The 15,707-nt window shown below is 48.0% G+C and overlaps 2 protein-coding genes across 3 annotated transcripts in view; one reads left to right on the top strand and one right to left on the bottom strand.

Annotated features, from left to right (window-relative positions):
• Positions 1-13,242, bottom strand: part of DNAI3 (dynein axonemal intermediate chain 3) — a 174,089-nt gene extending 160,847 nt beyond the window's left edge. The window contains exon 1 of the mRNA XM_088463700.1: positions 13,087-13,242. The gene's annotated coding sequence lies outside the window, so the exon portion shown is untranslated. The remainder of the gene's footprint in view (positions 1-13,086) is intronic.
• A 157-nt stretch (positions 13,243-13,399) lies between these two features.
• Positions 13,400-15,707, top strand: part of MCOLN3 (mucolipin TRP cation channel 3) — a 96,954-nt gene continuing 94,646 nt past the window's right edge. For both annotated transcript variants that reach the window (XM_088463706.1, XM_088463712.1), the window contains exon 1: positions 13,400-13,632. The gene's annotated coding sequence lies outside the window, so the exon portion shown is untranslated. The remainder of the gene's footprint in view (positions 13,633-15,707) is intronic.

Raw genomic sequence — 15,707 nt, 5'->3', positions numbered from 1 at the left:
ATTTGTCTGAACGACCATTTTTGTCTGTTTTCCAGTGTTTGTGAGGAAATGGACGATTGTCATTCGCTCCCAGACATTACCAGGTTTTCATTCCAACCAGCCAGATTGGACAGATATCTGACAGATAATTGTATAGTGGATGCCCAGCTTTAAGGGGCCTATCCATTAGCAGATAAAATGAACGATATATCGTTCAATCCTTCATTATATCTGCTAATAGATGACAGATGTGCATTCCCGCGGCCGATAAATTGCATCTATCATCTCTCCAACATGTTGGTCAATTATCGCATATAGCTGTACGATATTAGCAATATCGTGCAGTTTATATGCGGTAAACGACGAAAGATAATTTTTAGAAAGCAACTCCCAGGACGCTCCGAATTCCCTGGATAGAAGCAGCAGCTACAGAGCGCCGGGGGACAACGCAGCTTTGGAAAGGTAAGTACAGTACAGCTATGGGGGATTGTTTATAGTGTAGCAGGGTGGTTTGCAGTGCAGTGGGGGTGGGGTAGCGGGGGGTTGTTTATAGTGGGGGGGGGTTGTCGGGTAGTTTATAGCGGGGTTGTTTAGAGCACCACCCATCCCTTAAAAAAAAAAAATCATAATGTAATCTCCTTCTTTAATGAATATTCAAACAATCATTTAAAAAAAATCCACTCCCTGAATGTCATGCGATATCGTTTGCAAAATCGGTCATGTACATGGCAGATACCGCTCAGCGCAGCCACCAGAATTTTCAAGTGATATCTTTTGTCTTTCATCGCTCAGAAATACATCTAATGGATAGGCCCCTTTAGACACTACGGGAGCCTCCGAAACTGTCCCCTATCGTGATATCCAATGAGATTACAATGTACCCTGGTCTTTTAAATAAGAACAATTTATATTATGATCATTGCGCAAGAAGTATAAAAGTTGTGAATCTATTATAGCAAATCACAATTACAAACACGCTGGTAAACTATAAGGCCAGATATTATCCTATATAGAGCTGGTCGCTGAGCAGAAGTAAACGGTTTGGTAATTACAGGGGATGCATCTGGACGCTCACAAGACTGTGACTTACAGCTCCGGTGAGTCACGACAATTATTAGGAGCCGTCCGTCTCTTTAGTAAATGGAAAATACTGATCATGTTTTGCAGCTAAATATAACGTGATCTGATCTTATTAGTGTGATAATTACTGAAGGCGCAGTATATACGGGTTCAGTATTACGGCAGGTGCATGAAAGACGTTCCACTAGCGGGAGAACGGATCATTTACAACTTACATAGATAACAAACGTTACAAAGGGTCTGATAATATAATACACCAGCAGTAAATGAAATAAATAGTGTTCAAAGCAAGTTTGGAAGCGTAATATGAATAAGCAGGGCTGGGACTCCTCTGATTACTCCTCCAGCGCTCACCACTGTACGGCTTTTCTTAGATATTTATTTTATACCATTGAACAGCGCAGGAAGCGTAATAATAAAATGTGATTACAGACTTGAACATCTCTTTTGCAATTTTATCAAATACTAGTAAATAAATGGAACCTGCTGGGACACCTCACCCGCTCCGCCCCCTCCCGTTATACTTACCCCCTTTTCCCCCGTGCCCAGTCCAGTATTCATCTCTCCGGTTGCTGTACATTTGGCGTGACGCGTATGCAAGCGCCACAGACTCCGTTAGGTCATCGCACAAACGTACATGATGACCACATTTCTATCAGGCTTTGATTTTAGAATAATAGGTTTCATACAGAGCGGTTGCTGAACCCACATGTGAATGAGAGCGATGACATTACCGTCACAGGAGGCAAAATTATTTAGAATATGAGATAAATGAACATAATAAAATATATAAACATGAAAACAGAAGAACTTGTGTTGAGGAATAAAATGCTCGCACTTTAGAGGCGTCAGGCTCAAACCAATAATCATGGTGGAAGCGGGGGTCGGCAGGGGAGGGGGATGGGAAGGAGAAATGAGGAGAGATAAGTAAGAGCACCGCTAGCCAATTTATCTCAGGAGGGACCAGTCCGTGTTCATTAATACCTTAAGAGTTTTATCCTATATCTGAGGTTGTGTATTAAAATATATACACCCCATTTCTTATAGAAGGATTTAGCTCCAACTTTAATATTAAAAGTCGCAGCTCTTCTATCAATGTTACACAATATCCATATGATAATTTTTTCCAATGGAGCACGGGATAACCGGCGCTGTAACGGTGGAGCATGGGATTACCAGAGCTGTTAATGTAGAGTATGGGATTACCAGAGCTGTTAATGTAGAGTATGGGATAAACAGAGCTGTTAATGTAGAGTATGGGATAAACAGAGCTGTTAATGTAGAGTATGGGATAACCAGAGCTATTAATGTGGAGCATGGGATAACCAGAGCTGTAAAGATGAAGCATGGGATTACCAGAGCTGTAAAGGTGGATCATGGGATTACCAGAGCTGTAAAGGTGGAGCATGGGATTACCAGAGCTGTAAAGATGAAGCATGGGATTACCAGAGCTGTAAAGATGAAGCATGGGATTACTAGAGCTGTAAAGATGAAGCATGGGATTACCAGAGCTGTTAATGTGGAGTATGGGATAAACAGAGCTGTTAATGTGGAGTATGGGATAAACAGAGCTGTTAATGTGGAGTATGGGATAAACAGAGCTGTAAATGTGGAGTATGGGATAAACAGAGCTGTTAATGTAGAGCATGGGAGTTAATGTAGAGCATGGGATTACCAGAGCTGTAAAGGTGGAGCATGGGATTACCAGAGCTGTAAAGATGAAGCATGGGATTACCAGAGCTGTAAAGATGAAGCATGGGAAAACCAGAGCTGTAGAATCTGCTTTTTTTTCCCTGGCAAACACTGCTATGAGGAATGTAAGAGAACTCATCCCACTAGTGACATCTCACATCTTCCATCAGTCAGAGGCTGAGACTACTAATCTTACAGGTTGAGTCTCCCATATCCAAATATTCCGAAATACGGAATAATTTTGGCATGACTGAGATAATGAAACCTTTGATTTTTGATGGTTCAATGTACACAAACTTTGTCTAAGGCACAAATTATTAAAAATATTGTATAAGATTACCTTCAGGCTGTGTGTATAATGTGTATATGAAACATAAATGAATTTCATGTATGTACACAAACTTAGCTTGAGCCACAAAATTATTGAAAATATTGTATAAAATGACCTGCAGGCTGTGTGTATAAGGTGTATATAACACATAAATGCATTCTGCGTGTATATTGGGGTCCCATTCCCAAGATATCTCATTATGATATGCAAATATTCCAAAATACGGAATATTCCGTTATCCATAATATCCCTGGTCCCAAGCATTTTGGATATGGGAGACTCAACCTGTACTACCAAACCTTAGTATCCTGACAACTCCATAAACTATGGGTGAGAGTGGCATGAGGCTGTTGGAACTTGGGGCACTCTCCCATCTCAGTGTAATGTTACCTATTCTATTGAGCATTCTTAAATGAGTTTTCTTAGAATCCCGCCACTCAGGTCAGACATAAAATTGTCAGTATACTTTATAACAAAGGTAATATCAGACAACTCGGGAAGATCATGTTGCCACTATCTGAAGGTGCTCTACCCCTTATTAAGGGGTCGCGTCCCTATGTTATGTTTAATCTTATGAACATTGGTAAAATATAGGAGTTGACCCAGTAAGCCCAGGTCATGCAGGGGAAGGCAGTAGGATAAGCCTGGTGGTGCTCACCAGATGCTGGAGTTGCTCTCTGTTAGGTTGGCTGCATTTTTGCCCATTAGTATGGATAGTAAGCCAGCAGAAAACCTGGTATGATGACAAGCACAATAATATTTCAGCCCCTGGCCAGCCCTTAAAGATAATGGTTAAACAGAACTTTCAAAAGCCCATTTACCCCCAAGGAAAGGTGGGTGTGTGTGACTGTGTGTATGTCCATTGGGTATTTCTGAAATGTTGCCAGGTGGGATTGCTAGAGTTGAATAAATATGATTTTTGTTCATATACATCAGAGTTTCCCAAACTCCGTCATTACAATCCAGGTTTTAATATCCATGCTCAAGTCCAGATGGTTAAATCAAATTAAGTCACCTGTGCTCACGCATGGATATTCTTAAAACCTGCACTGTAATGGCATAGTTTGGCAAACTCTGGTGTACGGTATTATACTTCCAAGGCATTACTCCTATATGCAGCAGCCAGTGTGCCAAGGAAATGCATCCTGCTTTAGCAGACATACTGGAGCCACACACCACAGGGTGCCTGCACGAGAAACTGTTTATAAAGACTATTTGAAAAAATGTCTCATTTTAAAAATGGAGAGAAGAGGTAAAAAGACAAAGAAGCAGGACAGAGTTTTGTCACTGCATGAGAGTGTCGGCTAGGAGTCACTACTCCTATTGGACTGGTCCAGGATCATACCTATGTGGTTACTGACCCTGTGAAGCATTTGGATTTTGCTTCTACAGGGGAACGCACCAAAAAAGATATAGCTGTGATACTCCAAGGAGATGTTTAACACAGTATGCACAAATGCCGAAGGTACAGCAGAGTACACAAAGTGTGAGATTTTGGTAGCATGCCAAAAGGTACATGGATGCATTGGCACAGTTTCTACAGTGCGTAGTGTGCAACACATATGTGTTGCAACTGTGGGAACAACATGTAGCGTGCAATGAGAGGCACGGAGGTGTTGGCACTGTGGGAACAGCGTGTAGCGTGCAATGAGAGGCACGGAGGTGTTGGCACTGTGGGAACAGCGTGTAGCGTGCAATGAGAGGCACGGAGGTGTTGGCACTGTGGGAACAGCGTGTAGCGTGCAATGAGAGGCACGGAGGTGTTGGCACTGTGGGAACAGCGTGCAGCGTGCAATGAGAGGCACGGAGGTGTTGGCACTGTGGGAACAGCGTGTAGCGTGCAATGAGAGGCACGGAGGTGTTGGCACTGTGGGAACAGCGTGTAGCGTGCAATGAGAGGCACGGATGTATTGGCACACTGGGAACAGCGTGTAGCGTGCAATGAGAGGCACGGATGTGTTGGCACAGTGGGAACAGCGTGTAGCGTGCAATGAGAGGCACGGATGTGTTGGCACTGTGGGAACAGCGTGTAGCGTGCAATGAGAGGCACTGATGTGTTGGCTCTGTGGGAACAGCGTGTAGCCTGCAATGAGAGGCACGGATGTGTTGGCACTGTGGGAACAGCGTGTAGCCTGCAATGAGAGGCACGGATGTGTTGGCACTGTGGGAACAGCGTGTAGCGTGCAATGAGAGGCACGGAGGTGTTGGCACTGTGGGAACAGCGTGTAGCGTGCAATGAGAGGCACGGATGTGTTGGCACTGTGGGAACAGCGTGTAGCATGCAATGAGAGGCACGGAGGTGTTGGCACTGTGTGAACAGCGTGTAGCGTTCAATGAGAGGCACGGATGTGTTAGCACTGTGGGAACAGCGTGTAGCGTGCAATGAGAGGCACAGATGTGTTAGCACTGTGGGAACAGCGTGTAGCGTGCAATGAGAGGCACGGATGTGTTAGCACTGTGGGAACAGCGTGTAGCGTGCAATGAGAGGCACGAATGTGTTGGCACATTGGGAACAGCGTGTAGCATGCAATGAGAGGCACGGAGGTGTTGGCACTGTGAGAACAGCGTGTAGCGTGCAATGAGAGGCACGGAGGTATTGGCACTGTGGGAACAGCGTGTAGCGTGCAATGAGAGGCACGGATGTGTTGGCACTGTGGGAACAGCATGTAGCATGCAATGAGAGGCACGGAGGTGTTGGCACTGTGGGAACAGCGTGTAGCGTGCAATGAGAGGCACGGATGTGTTGGCACTGTGGGAACAGCGTGTAGCGTGCAATAATATACATGGAGTTTTTTTGCAATAACTTTGAGCTGAAAACAGATGGATGTGGAATGAAAGATCTACAGTAAACAGGTAGACAATGTCTAGATAGAGACCAGATGTTAGTCAATAGGTTTCCAGGGACAAAAGGTTGACACACTAAATGCCAACATGTAAGAAGGTCGACAGGTACAAATGGTCGACACTTTTTTTTCTAACCCTTATCTTCACCCTAACCCTCCCCTTGGTGCCTAACCCTAACTGTCGGGGTAAGTGCCTAACCCTACAAAAACAAGTGTTAACCTTTTCACCACATCAACCTTCTTACATGTCGACCTTTAGTGTGTCGACCTTTTAACCCTGTCGACCTATTGTCTAACATCTGGTGTCTATCTAGACATTGTCTACCTGTTTACTGTAGATCTTTAGACCGGATCCCAAAACAGACAGCAATGTATCAGAGTAAACACACAAAGATAATAAATGCAAACAGGTGGTATTGGCACACCCAAATACCCTGGCATGGAGTATAACACCCCCAGCGGACTTCACCAGTATTCCCTACAAGAGGATATGGTCTTTACTCAGTGAGGGCCCAGATCGCAGCCCAGTGTAATTGGTTCCCATCATGAAGAAGCAGAGTACTTAGATGGTATAAGGACTCTGCCTGGAAGCACCGCAGATGGAATGCAGGTAACGATGTACTGCTGACGAGGAGAATGAACACCTGAGTTTAAACAACACTGGAAGAAAACTATACTGGAGAGTATAGTTCTGCAGTGGGAGCAGCTACTGTATGTAGAACACAATTGATACTCAGGCACTGGAGAGCACTGAGCAGGAGCCTCCTCTGTACCTCACAGCTCCCCTACTAGCAAGCCGGCCAGCCAGCCTCCCCTGCACCTCACGGGTCCTACTTCCGAGCTGGCCAGCCTCCTCTGTACCTCACAGCTCTCCGACTGGTGAGCCGGCTATCCTCCTTTGTGCCTCACAGCTCTCATACTTGTGAGCTGACTTCATAGCTCTCCTACTCGCAAGCTGGCCAGCCTCCTCTGTACCTCATAGCTCTCCTAATCGCAAGCTGGCCAGCCTCCTCTGTACCTCATAGCTCTCCTAATCGCGAGTTTGTCAGCCTCCTCTGTACCTCATAGCTCTCCTAATCGCAAGCTGGCCAGCCTCCTCTGTACCTCATAACTCTCCTAATCGCGAGTTGGCCAGCCTCCTCTGTACCTCACAGCTCTTCTAATTGCAAGCTGGCCAGCCTCCTTTGTACCTCATAGCTCTTCTAATCGCAAGCTGGCCAGCCTCCTCTGTACCTCATAACTCGCCTAATCGCGAGTTGGCCAGCCTCCTCTGTACCTCATAGCTCTCCTAATCGTGAGCTGGCTAATTTACTCTGTACTTCACAGCTCTCCGAAGTAACAGGCCAGTCTCATCTGTACGTAACAACTCTCCTAATCGCAAGCTGGCCAGCCTCCTCTGTACCACATAGCTCTCCTACTCACAAGTTGATCAGCCTCCTCTGTACCTCATAGCTCTCCTACTCACAAGTTGATCAGCCTCCTCTGTACCTCATAGCTCTCCTACTCACAAGCTGGCCAGCCTCCTCTGTACCACATAGCTCTCCTACTCACAAGCTGGCCAGCCTCCTCTGTACCTCATAGCTCTCCTACTCACAAGCTGGCCAGCCTCCTCTGTACCACATAGTTCTCCTACTCACAAGCTGATCAGCCTCCTCTGTACCTCATAGCTCTCCTACTCACAAGCTGTTCAGCCTCCTCTGTACCTCATAGCTCTCCTACTCACAAGCTGATCAGCCTCCTCTGTACCTCATAGCTCTCCTACTCACAAGCTGTTCAGCCTCCTCTGTACCTCATAGCTCTCCTAATCGCGAGTCAGCCAGTGAGAGAACATTGCGGATAAACAGCACACTCAGCTAAGTGCTCCTTTTGGGTGAATGATGACTTGTAATTAAGACATAGTGCTGAGCCATATGTAATCAGCAAATAAAAAAGCCAGTGACTGGTTCTGTGTAACATACAGTGATGGGATTATATATTAACATGGCTGGCAGCGCGATGATACACAGGGAAAGACTGTATAAAGAATTGTGTAATACAGGGAGGATGGGGAAAGAAGACCACCGGTAATTAGCATATGATGACCAGGGAGAGGCCTATTGGTCACGGTTACTGATTAGATGTAAGCACAGCGACAGGGTTTTCTCATCCACTAAATATTGGACTTAGGGGACTATTCATGAAACAGTTCCATAGAAAGTCTTCTATCATCTCAATTTATCAATAAACGTTTGCGGGGCAGCTTACGGCGTTACTGGCAGTAAGAAGGCGCTTACCGTGTCGCCAGCCAGTCTTAGGTCCTTCTGTACGTGTGCAGTGAATACTTGTAATTAATAAATAAGAGTAAAAATAATAAAATAAATTTTTTTTTAACTCTTTAACTTTGCAAAAAAAATAAAAAATCTTTATTCCTATAATATAGGTTTTATGCTGATCTCACAGCCGGCTATTGCCATCCTGTCACCGGAGGTCAGCGGCAGCACTTCTGCTCGCTATATAGGCGATAGGTGGCGATCTCCAGTGATGCTGCCGCCGGCAATCCTCTGTGAAAGCCGTCACCACTGGGGGTGGACTCTCATAGAGAGGAAAATTACAGTAACCTTTTTGAAAAACAGCCATTTTGGTTGCAGAAAGGGTTTTGTGAAGCTTCATAAATATGCCCCTTAGTGCTTTGTGCTTCTTTATTAGTGGCAAGAATCTAGCCGCTCCCAGATTAAACGCACCCCTCCCAGATTAAACGCACCCCTCCCCTTCATACTATCAAAGTGGCCACTGAAGCAATAATGATCAATATGTCAGGAATATAGGACATCACTGAGGCTTCAGATTCGTCCATCTACAATGCATAGAATATATTTGGAAATGAAGTACATTCAGTGTGGGGCGGACATGCCAGGCAGAGCAGGGTTAGTACATGTGGGTCACCACGGTGTTACCAGAACTATTTTTATCACATTTGTGTGTGGAAATTCCCTTCTCATCAAAACCCTCCAGGTCAAATGAGGCGCTGACACTTACTGTGAGCCAAGGTACACACCGCCCGCCCGCCACTGAGGGGCTGCTGATCTGCGTCTCGTCTGCACTGTGTGTTATAATGAGGCCACGCGGAAATAAAGGCTTATTTGTTTGCTCTCTAGACAAATGTTCCTAGAATAGACATAAAGGAGGAGTAATATATCCCAATATGTGATTTAACAAGAAATAAACGAGATCGTATTCTGTGCACGTATAAAGTATCCCAGTTGTCTCAGGGACGCCTGTAAAGAACATTGTGCAGAGCTGCATTATAAGTGGCACTACCGGTCCTTACCGATCACTTCTGTCCTCACAAAGATGACATTCAGGGCGGTTACCCACTATGGCTTACACCTGCGGCACCCACTATGGCTTACACCTGCGGCACCCACTATGGCTTACACCTGCGGCACCCACTATGGCTTACACCTGCGGCACCCACTATGGCTTACACCTGCGGCACCCACTATGGCTTACACCTGCGGCACCCACTATGGCTTACACCTGCGGCTGAGGGGAGGATGCTCCAACTTGGCCATTAATTCATTTTAGATCTGCACTGAAGAGAATGGTCCCCATTGTAGTGACCGGTCTTTATACAAGCTGACTGGGGTAAACCATGTGTGTACCATACACGCTCAGATCTCTGTACTCCCACCTCAACTTTTGTGGTCTTGCTTGAAACCTATGACCTGGCCGGAGTATTCTTTCCTTACTAATAGCGGGTGGTCTCTAGACCGGTAAAATAGGGGTCAATCCAATTACGTGCGAATTGCGAGTAGCGAGTTTGTTTCTTGAAACTCGCAGACTTCGCCACGAAGCGCGCTCCCGAGAATTCTCCAATCCAATAAAAATGCCTATTCGCACTACTCGCAGCGGAGGGGTGCGCATTGACTGCCAAAAGAGATTTGCGAGAAGTGCATGAAAATGTGGGGAGACCATCCTGGACCCCCCGAAATGGAAAATTTCACTAGCAGGACCGTATAGAAGGCTGTTTGTGGGCATTAGGAAGGTACTGAAGGTTTTTAAATGGTGTCCAAATGGCTGATTTGTGGGGGAAGGGGGGTTTAAATGCAAGAACATTTTCATTGAATCTCAAACTCATTAAATGATGAATGCAAAAAAAAAGTAGGCAAAAAGGTGACTTTGGGGTACTCTTAGGGCACCTTGAAAAAAATAAAATAAATGGGGAGGGTTAGGTTTAGATGTCACGGGGGAGGGGGGGGGCTTAGGTACCACTGGGGGGGGGGCTTAGCTGTTGGTATATTGGCAGGAGGCATCCCGACTGCCGGGATTTCATACCCAACCCCTTGTGGGTACACTATGATTGATTTTGAAGCAAGGTTTGGATTGTTGCTGAAATATACAACTTATTCAGTTTTTTCACTGACTATGGGCAAAGCTTTATGCCTGGTACATTGTTTCCTTCCAATGAGTCACCTGTTTTTCTCAAAAAGTATTTTGGTTTTATCATCCCCAGCAACTTGTTCCAAAATGTTCCTGGTGTGCCTAAGGCTGGGTACACACCAGACGACCCGCCAATACGACGGCTGATGGAACGATATATCGGGCAGTCGGTACACACTGCGCGGTCGTCTGATAGATCATTTGCCTGCACCATTCACCTTCCTGGAGTCGGCAGCTGGGTTGCTCCATCGGCTACACATGCACATCCGACGGAATGACACCAATGTCGGCGAGTTGGAGCGCGCATAGTACATACACACTAAACGGTCTGAACGATATGTTTGTCCATTTCGGCGTATATCGTCTGAGAAGTGTGTACCCAGCTTAAGTTTTATTCTGCGTAACGTTTGTCATGTCATAGGAAAGGTTCCTTTCCTCCATTTAACAAAAAGAACAGATTTTCGAACGCCAAATATTTCAGTAATAGAAAAACTTTCATGGCTGCTAATTATCATTAGATGGTCGATAGGTCGGTCAGTTGCTGTCTCATCTGCGCACGTGTGACCCGGCCATTATATAGCCACGCTATTATAAATCCGGTCATCCTCCTGTTTCATTAGTCACCATTTCTTCCCAGCACTGGCCACCAAAGCGGACAAACACCATGACGGATTCTGATACAAAATATATTCATTCAAGGTAAAGTAAATCATTTGAGACCCCACACACAGTACAATTTCAATATGACCAGACCAGACCAAAATATATTTTCTAGGAAGATGCCACGCGTGCACTACGGTACACATGTGTTTCAGAATCTACAGATACTTGGAAATATGTACTACCAACGTCATACATGGTTTTCATGTACATATGTAATAGTTACTGATCTGGAAATTTGATAATAAAAAAAAAAGTGATCTGATGGCCATGTGCGAGTCTGGCTTTCATTGGTCCATCTGTCCCCCCGTCACAGCGAGTCCCTCTGTCCCCCCGTCACAGCGAGTCCCTCTGTCCCCCCAGACACAGAGAGTCCCTCTGTCCCCCCAGACACAGAGAGTCCCTCTGTCCCCCCAGACACAGAGAGTCCCTCTGTCCCCCCAGACACAGAGAGTCCCTCTGTTCCCCCAGACACAGAGAGTCCCTCTGTCCCCCCGGCACAGCGAGTCCCTCTGTCCCCCCGGCACAGCGAGTCCCTCTGTCCCCCCGTCACAGCGAGTCCCTCTGTCCCCCCAGACACAGAGAGTCCCTCTGTCCCCCCAGACACAGAGAGTCCCTCTGTCCCCCCGGCACAGCGAGTCCCTCTGTCCCCCCGGCACAGCGAGTCCCTCTGTCCCCCCAGACACAGAGAGTCCCTCTGTCCCCCCAGACACAGAGAGTCCCTCTGTCCCCCCAGACACAGAGAGTCCCTCTGTCCCCCCGGCACAGCGAGTCCCTCTGTCCCCCCGGCACAGCGAGTCCCTCTGTCCCCCCAGACAAAGAGAGTCCCTCTGTCCCCCAGTCACAGCGAGTCCCTCTTTTCCCCAGTCACAGAGAGTCCCTCTCTTCCCCAGTCACAGCGAGTCTCTGGACCTGTTACACCATACGTTCCTGCATTGTGTACCTGCTGCATTAACCCTGTGCTCTACCTGGGTAATAAAGCAATCTCTGGTTAAGATATTAATCGGCTGGACTGACCCCCATCACACACCGCTGACACCTATCAGCATCATAGGGTCTGCCAATAACTCTCTTACTGGAACCTGTTTTGTGCTTCCATATTGCACGTCAGTAAAGAAGCGCACTCCGAGCAATGTAATAAATATTTCACACATGTTCCCATGTGCGGACATTTGGCATGCACCTTGGGATATGCTGATACAGATGCGTACAAGCTGATTTGCAACGTGACAGTTCCATGTAGAGCCAAACGTATGTCTGTTTGCGTATATTCTCACTGCACAAGCTCAGAAAATGGGCGCACGCAAGTACAGCAATGCAGAGCCATGCACATTCTGACCACATCTACGCTTACACCGGGAGACTGCGCGTGGGTGGAGAGACAGCGAGGGGGCGGGGAGACTGCACAAGGGGAGACTACACAAGGGCTGGGGAGACTGTGCGGGGGCTGGAGAGACTACGCAGTCGTTGGGGGGACTGCGCGGGGGCTGGGGGGACTGCGCGTTCGCCTGGGGGGACTGCGCGTTCGCCTGGGGGGACTGCTTGGTCGTCTGGGGGGGACTGCGCGATCACATGGGTTCCTCAGTCCTGGAGGTCAGCGTATTAGGACTCAGGCGGATATCTTGCACCTGCGCGGGGGCTGGGGAAACTGCGCGGGGGCTGGGGAGACTGCGCGGTCACATGGGTCACTGAGCAAGTCCTGGAGATCAGTGTATTAGGACTCAGGTGGATATCTTGCACCTGCGCGGGGGCTGGGGAGACTGCGCGGTCGCCTGGGGGGGACTGCGCGGTCACATGGGTTCCTCAGTCCTGGAGGTCAGCGTATTAGGACTCAGGCGGATATCTTGCACCTAGTATAGTACAGTTAGTATACAGTAGAGGGCTGGTGCAGGTATATGCTGATGGTGAGGGCTCGTCCTTGTATCAGCCCCTCAGTGGGGTCCGTACATCACATGGGGTCACATTACGCGCTGCGCTGAGTGTTGCTGCTGTGTAAGGCAGAATGTGCGTCACTGGCGCAGCACCAGCCAGTAATGGATCACACTGACAGACGCCCGCACTGTGCCGGACACATAGACTTACCTCAGGCCGGGGAGGGGCAGGGTGTGCGGGTGAGGGAGCGGGGTCGGTGTGCGGGTGACTCTGCGTGGAGGGACTCGCGTCCCTGGTAACCCCGGTAACTATGGCACGCGGCCGGCACCTGGGTGAGTGACAGGGGGAGCAGCCAACAGCCACCCAGTATCCGAGCCACCGGTACCTAGGCGGGACCGCACTGTGATTGGCAGCAGTTCTAGGCAATGATGGAGCAGGCGGCTTCCAAACCCCGCCCTGGTACGTCTCCTTGGTTACTGCAGCGCCGAGGGAGGGAGGGAGAGGGCTAGAGAGGGGGGATCACGTCACGTGACGGAGGCACTGAGAGATGCAGCAGCAGAACCTGAGGCAGATGATCTGTCAGAGACACCGGCTGCTGCTGCTGCTGCTGGGAGAGAGGCTCCGGCTGGGAGAGATCCAGGGAGACTGCGACTGACTGAGACAGGTTTATAAGGAGAGTCCCACAGAGAGAGAATGATAACGAGACTGCGACTGAAACTGGTAGACTGTCACTGAGAGAGAAGCACCATGTCACTGGTAGGCTGTCACTGAGAGAGAAGCACCATGTCACTGGTATGCTGTCACTGAGAGAGAAGCACCATGTTACTGGTAGGCTGTCACTGAGAGAGAAGCACCATATCACTGGTAGGCTGTCACTGAGAGAGAAGCACCATGTTACTGGTATGCTGTCACTGAGAGAGAAGCACCATGTTACTGGTAGGCTGTCACTGAGAGAGAAGCACCATATCACTGGTAGGCTGTCACTGAGAGAGAAGCACCATGTTACTGGTAGGCTGTCACTGAGAGAGAAGCACCATATCACTGGTAGGCTGTCACTGAGAGAGAAGCACCATGTTACTGGTATGCTGTCACTGAGAGAGAAGCACCATGTTACTGGTATGCTGTCACTGAGAGAGAAGCACCATGTTACTGGTATGCTGTCACTGAGAGAGAAGCACCATGTTACTGGTATGCTGTCACTGAGAGAGAAGCACCATGTTACTGGTATGCTGTCACTGAGAGAGAAGCACCATGTTACTGGTAGGCTGTCACTGAGAGAGAAGCACCATGTTACTGGTATGCTGTCACTGAGAGAGAAGCACCATATCACTGGTAGGCTGTCACTGAGAGAGAAGCACCATATCACTGGTAGGCTGTCTATTCTGAGAGAGTCACTGGTATGCTGTCACTGAGAGAGAAGCACCATGTTGCTGGTAGGCTGTCACTGAGAGAGAAGCACCATATCACTGGTATGCTGTCACTGAGAGAGAAGCACCATATCACTGGTAGACTGTCTATTCTGAGAGAGTCACTGGTATGCTGTCACTGAGAGAGAAGCACCATGTTGCTGGTAGGCTGTCACTGAGAGAGAAGCACCATATCACTGGTATGCTGTCACTGAGAGAGAAGCACCATGTTACTGGTAGGCTGTCACTGAGAGAGAAGCACCATATCACTGGTAGACTGTCTATTCTGAGAGAGTCACTGGTATGCTGTCACTGAGAGAGAAGCACCATGTTGCTGGTAGGCTGTCACTGAGAGAGAAGCACCATATCACTGGTAGACTGTCTATTCTGAGAGAGTCACTGGTAGGCTGTCACTGAGAGAGAAGCACCATGTTGCTGGTAGGCTGTCTATTCTGAGAGTGTCACTGGTGGGCTGTCACTGAGAGAGAAGCACCATATCACTGGTAGACTGTCTATTCTGAGAGTGTCACTGGTAGGCTGTCACTGAGAGAGAAGCACCATGTTACTGGTAGGCTGTCTATTCTGAGAGAGTCACTGGTATGCTGTCACTGAGAGAGAAGCACCATGTTGCTGGTAGGCTGTCACTGAGAGAGAAGCACCATATCACTGGTAGACTGTCTATTCTGAGAGTGTCACTGGTGGGCTGTCACTGAGAGAGAAGCACCATATCACTGGTAGACTGTCTATTCTGAGAGTGTCACTGGTAGGCTGTCACTGAGAGAGAAGCACCATGTTACTGGTAGGCTGTCACTGAGAGAGAAGCACCATGTTACTGGTAGGCTGTCACTGAGAGAGAAGCACCATGTCACTGGTAGGCTGTCACTGAGAGAGAAGCACCATGTCACTGGTAGGCTGTCACTGAGAGAGAAGCACCATGTTACTGGTAGGCTGTCACTGAGAGAGAAGCACCATGTTACTGGTAGGCTGTCACTGAGAGAGAAGCACCATATCACTGGTAGACTGTCTATTCTGAGAGAGTCACTGGTATGCTGTCACTGAGAGAGAAGCACCATGTTGCTGGTAGGCTGTCACTGAGAGAGAAGCACCATATCACTGGTAGACTGTCTATTCTGAGAGAGTCACTGGTAGGCTGTCACTGAGAGAGAAGCACCATGTTGCTGGTAGGCTGTCTATTCTGAGAGTGTCACTGGTGGGCTGTCACTGAGAGAGAAGCACCATATCACTGGTAGACTGTCTATTCTGAGAGTGTCACTGGTAGGCTGTCACTGAGAGAGAAGCACCATGTTACTGGTAGGCTGTCTATTCTGAGAGAGTCACTGGTATGCTGTCACTGAGAGAGAAGCACCATGTTGCTGGTAGGCTGTCACTGAGAGAGAAGCACCATATCACTGGTAGACTGTCTAT

This window comes from Taudactylus pleione, unplaced genomic scaffold, assembly GCF_031769625.1.
Source record: "Taudactylus pleione unplaced genomic scaffold, aTauple2 ptg001431l, whole genome shotgun sequence".
Taxonomy (NCBI): domain Eukaryota; kingdom Metazoa; phylum Chordata; class Amphibia; order Anura; family Myobatrachidae; genus Taudactylus; species Taudactylus pleione.
This window is presented reverse-complemented; position numbering and strand designations above follow the sequence as displayed.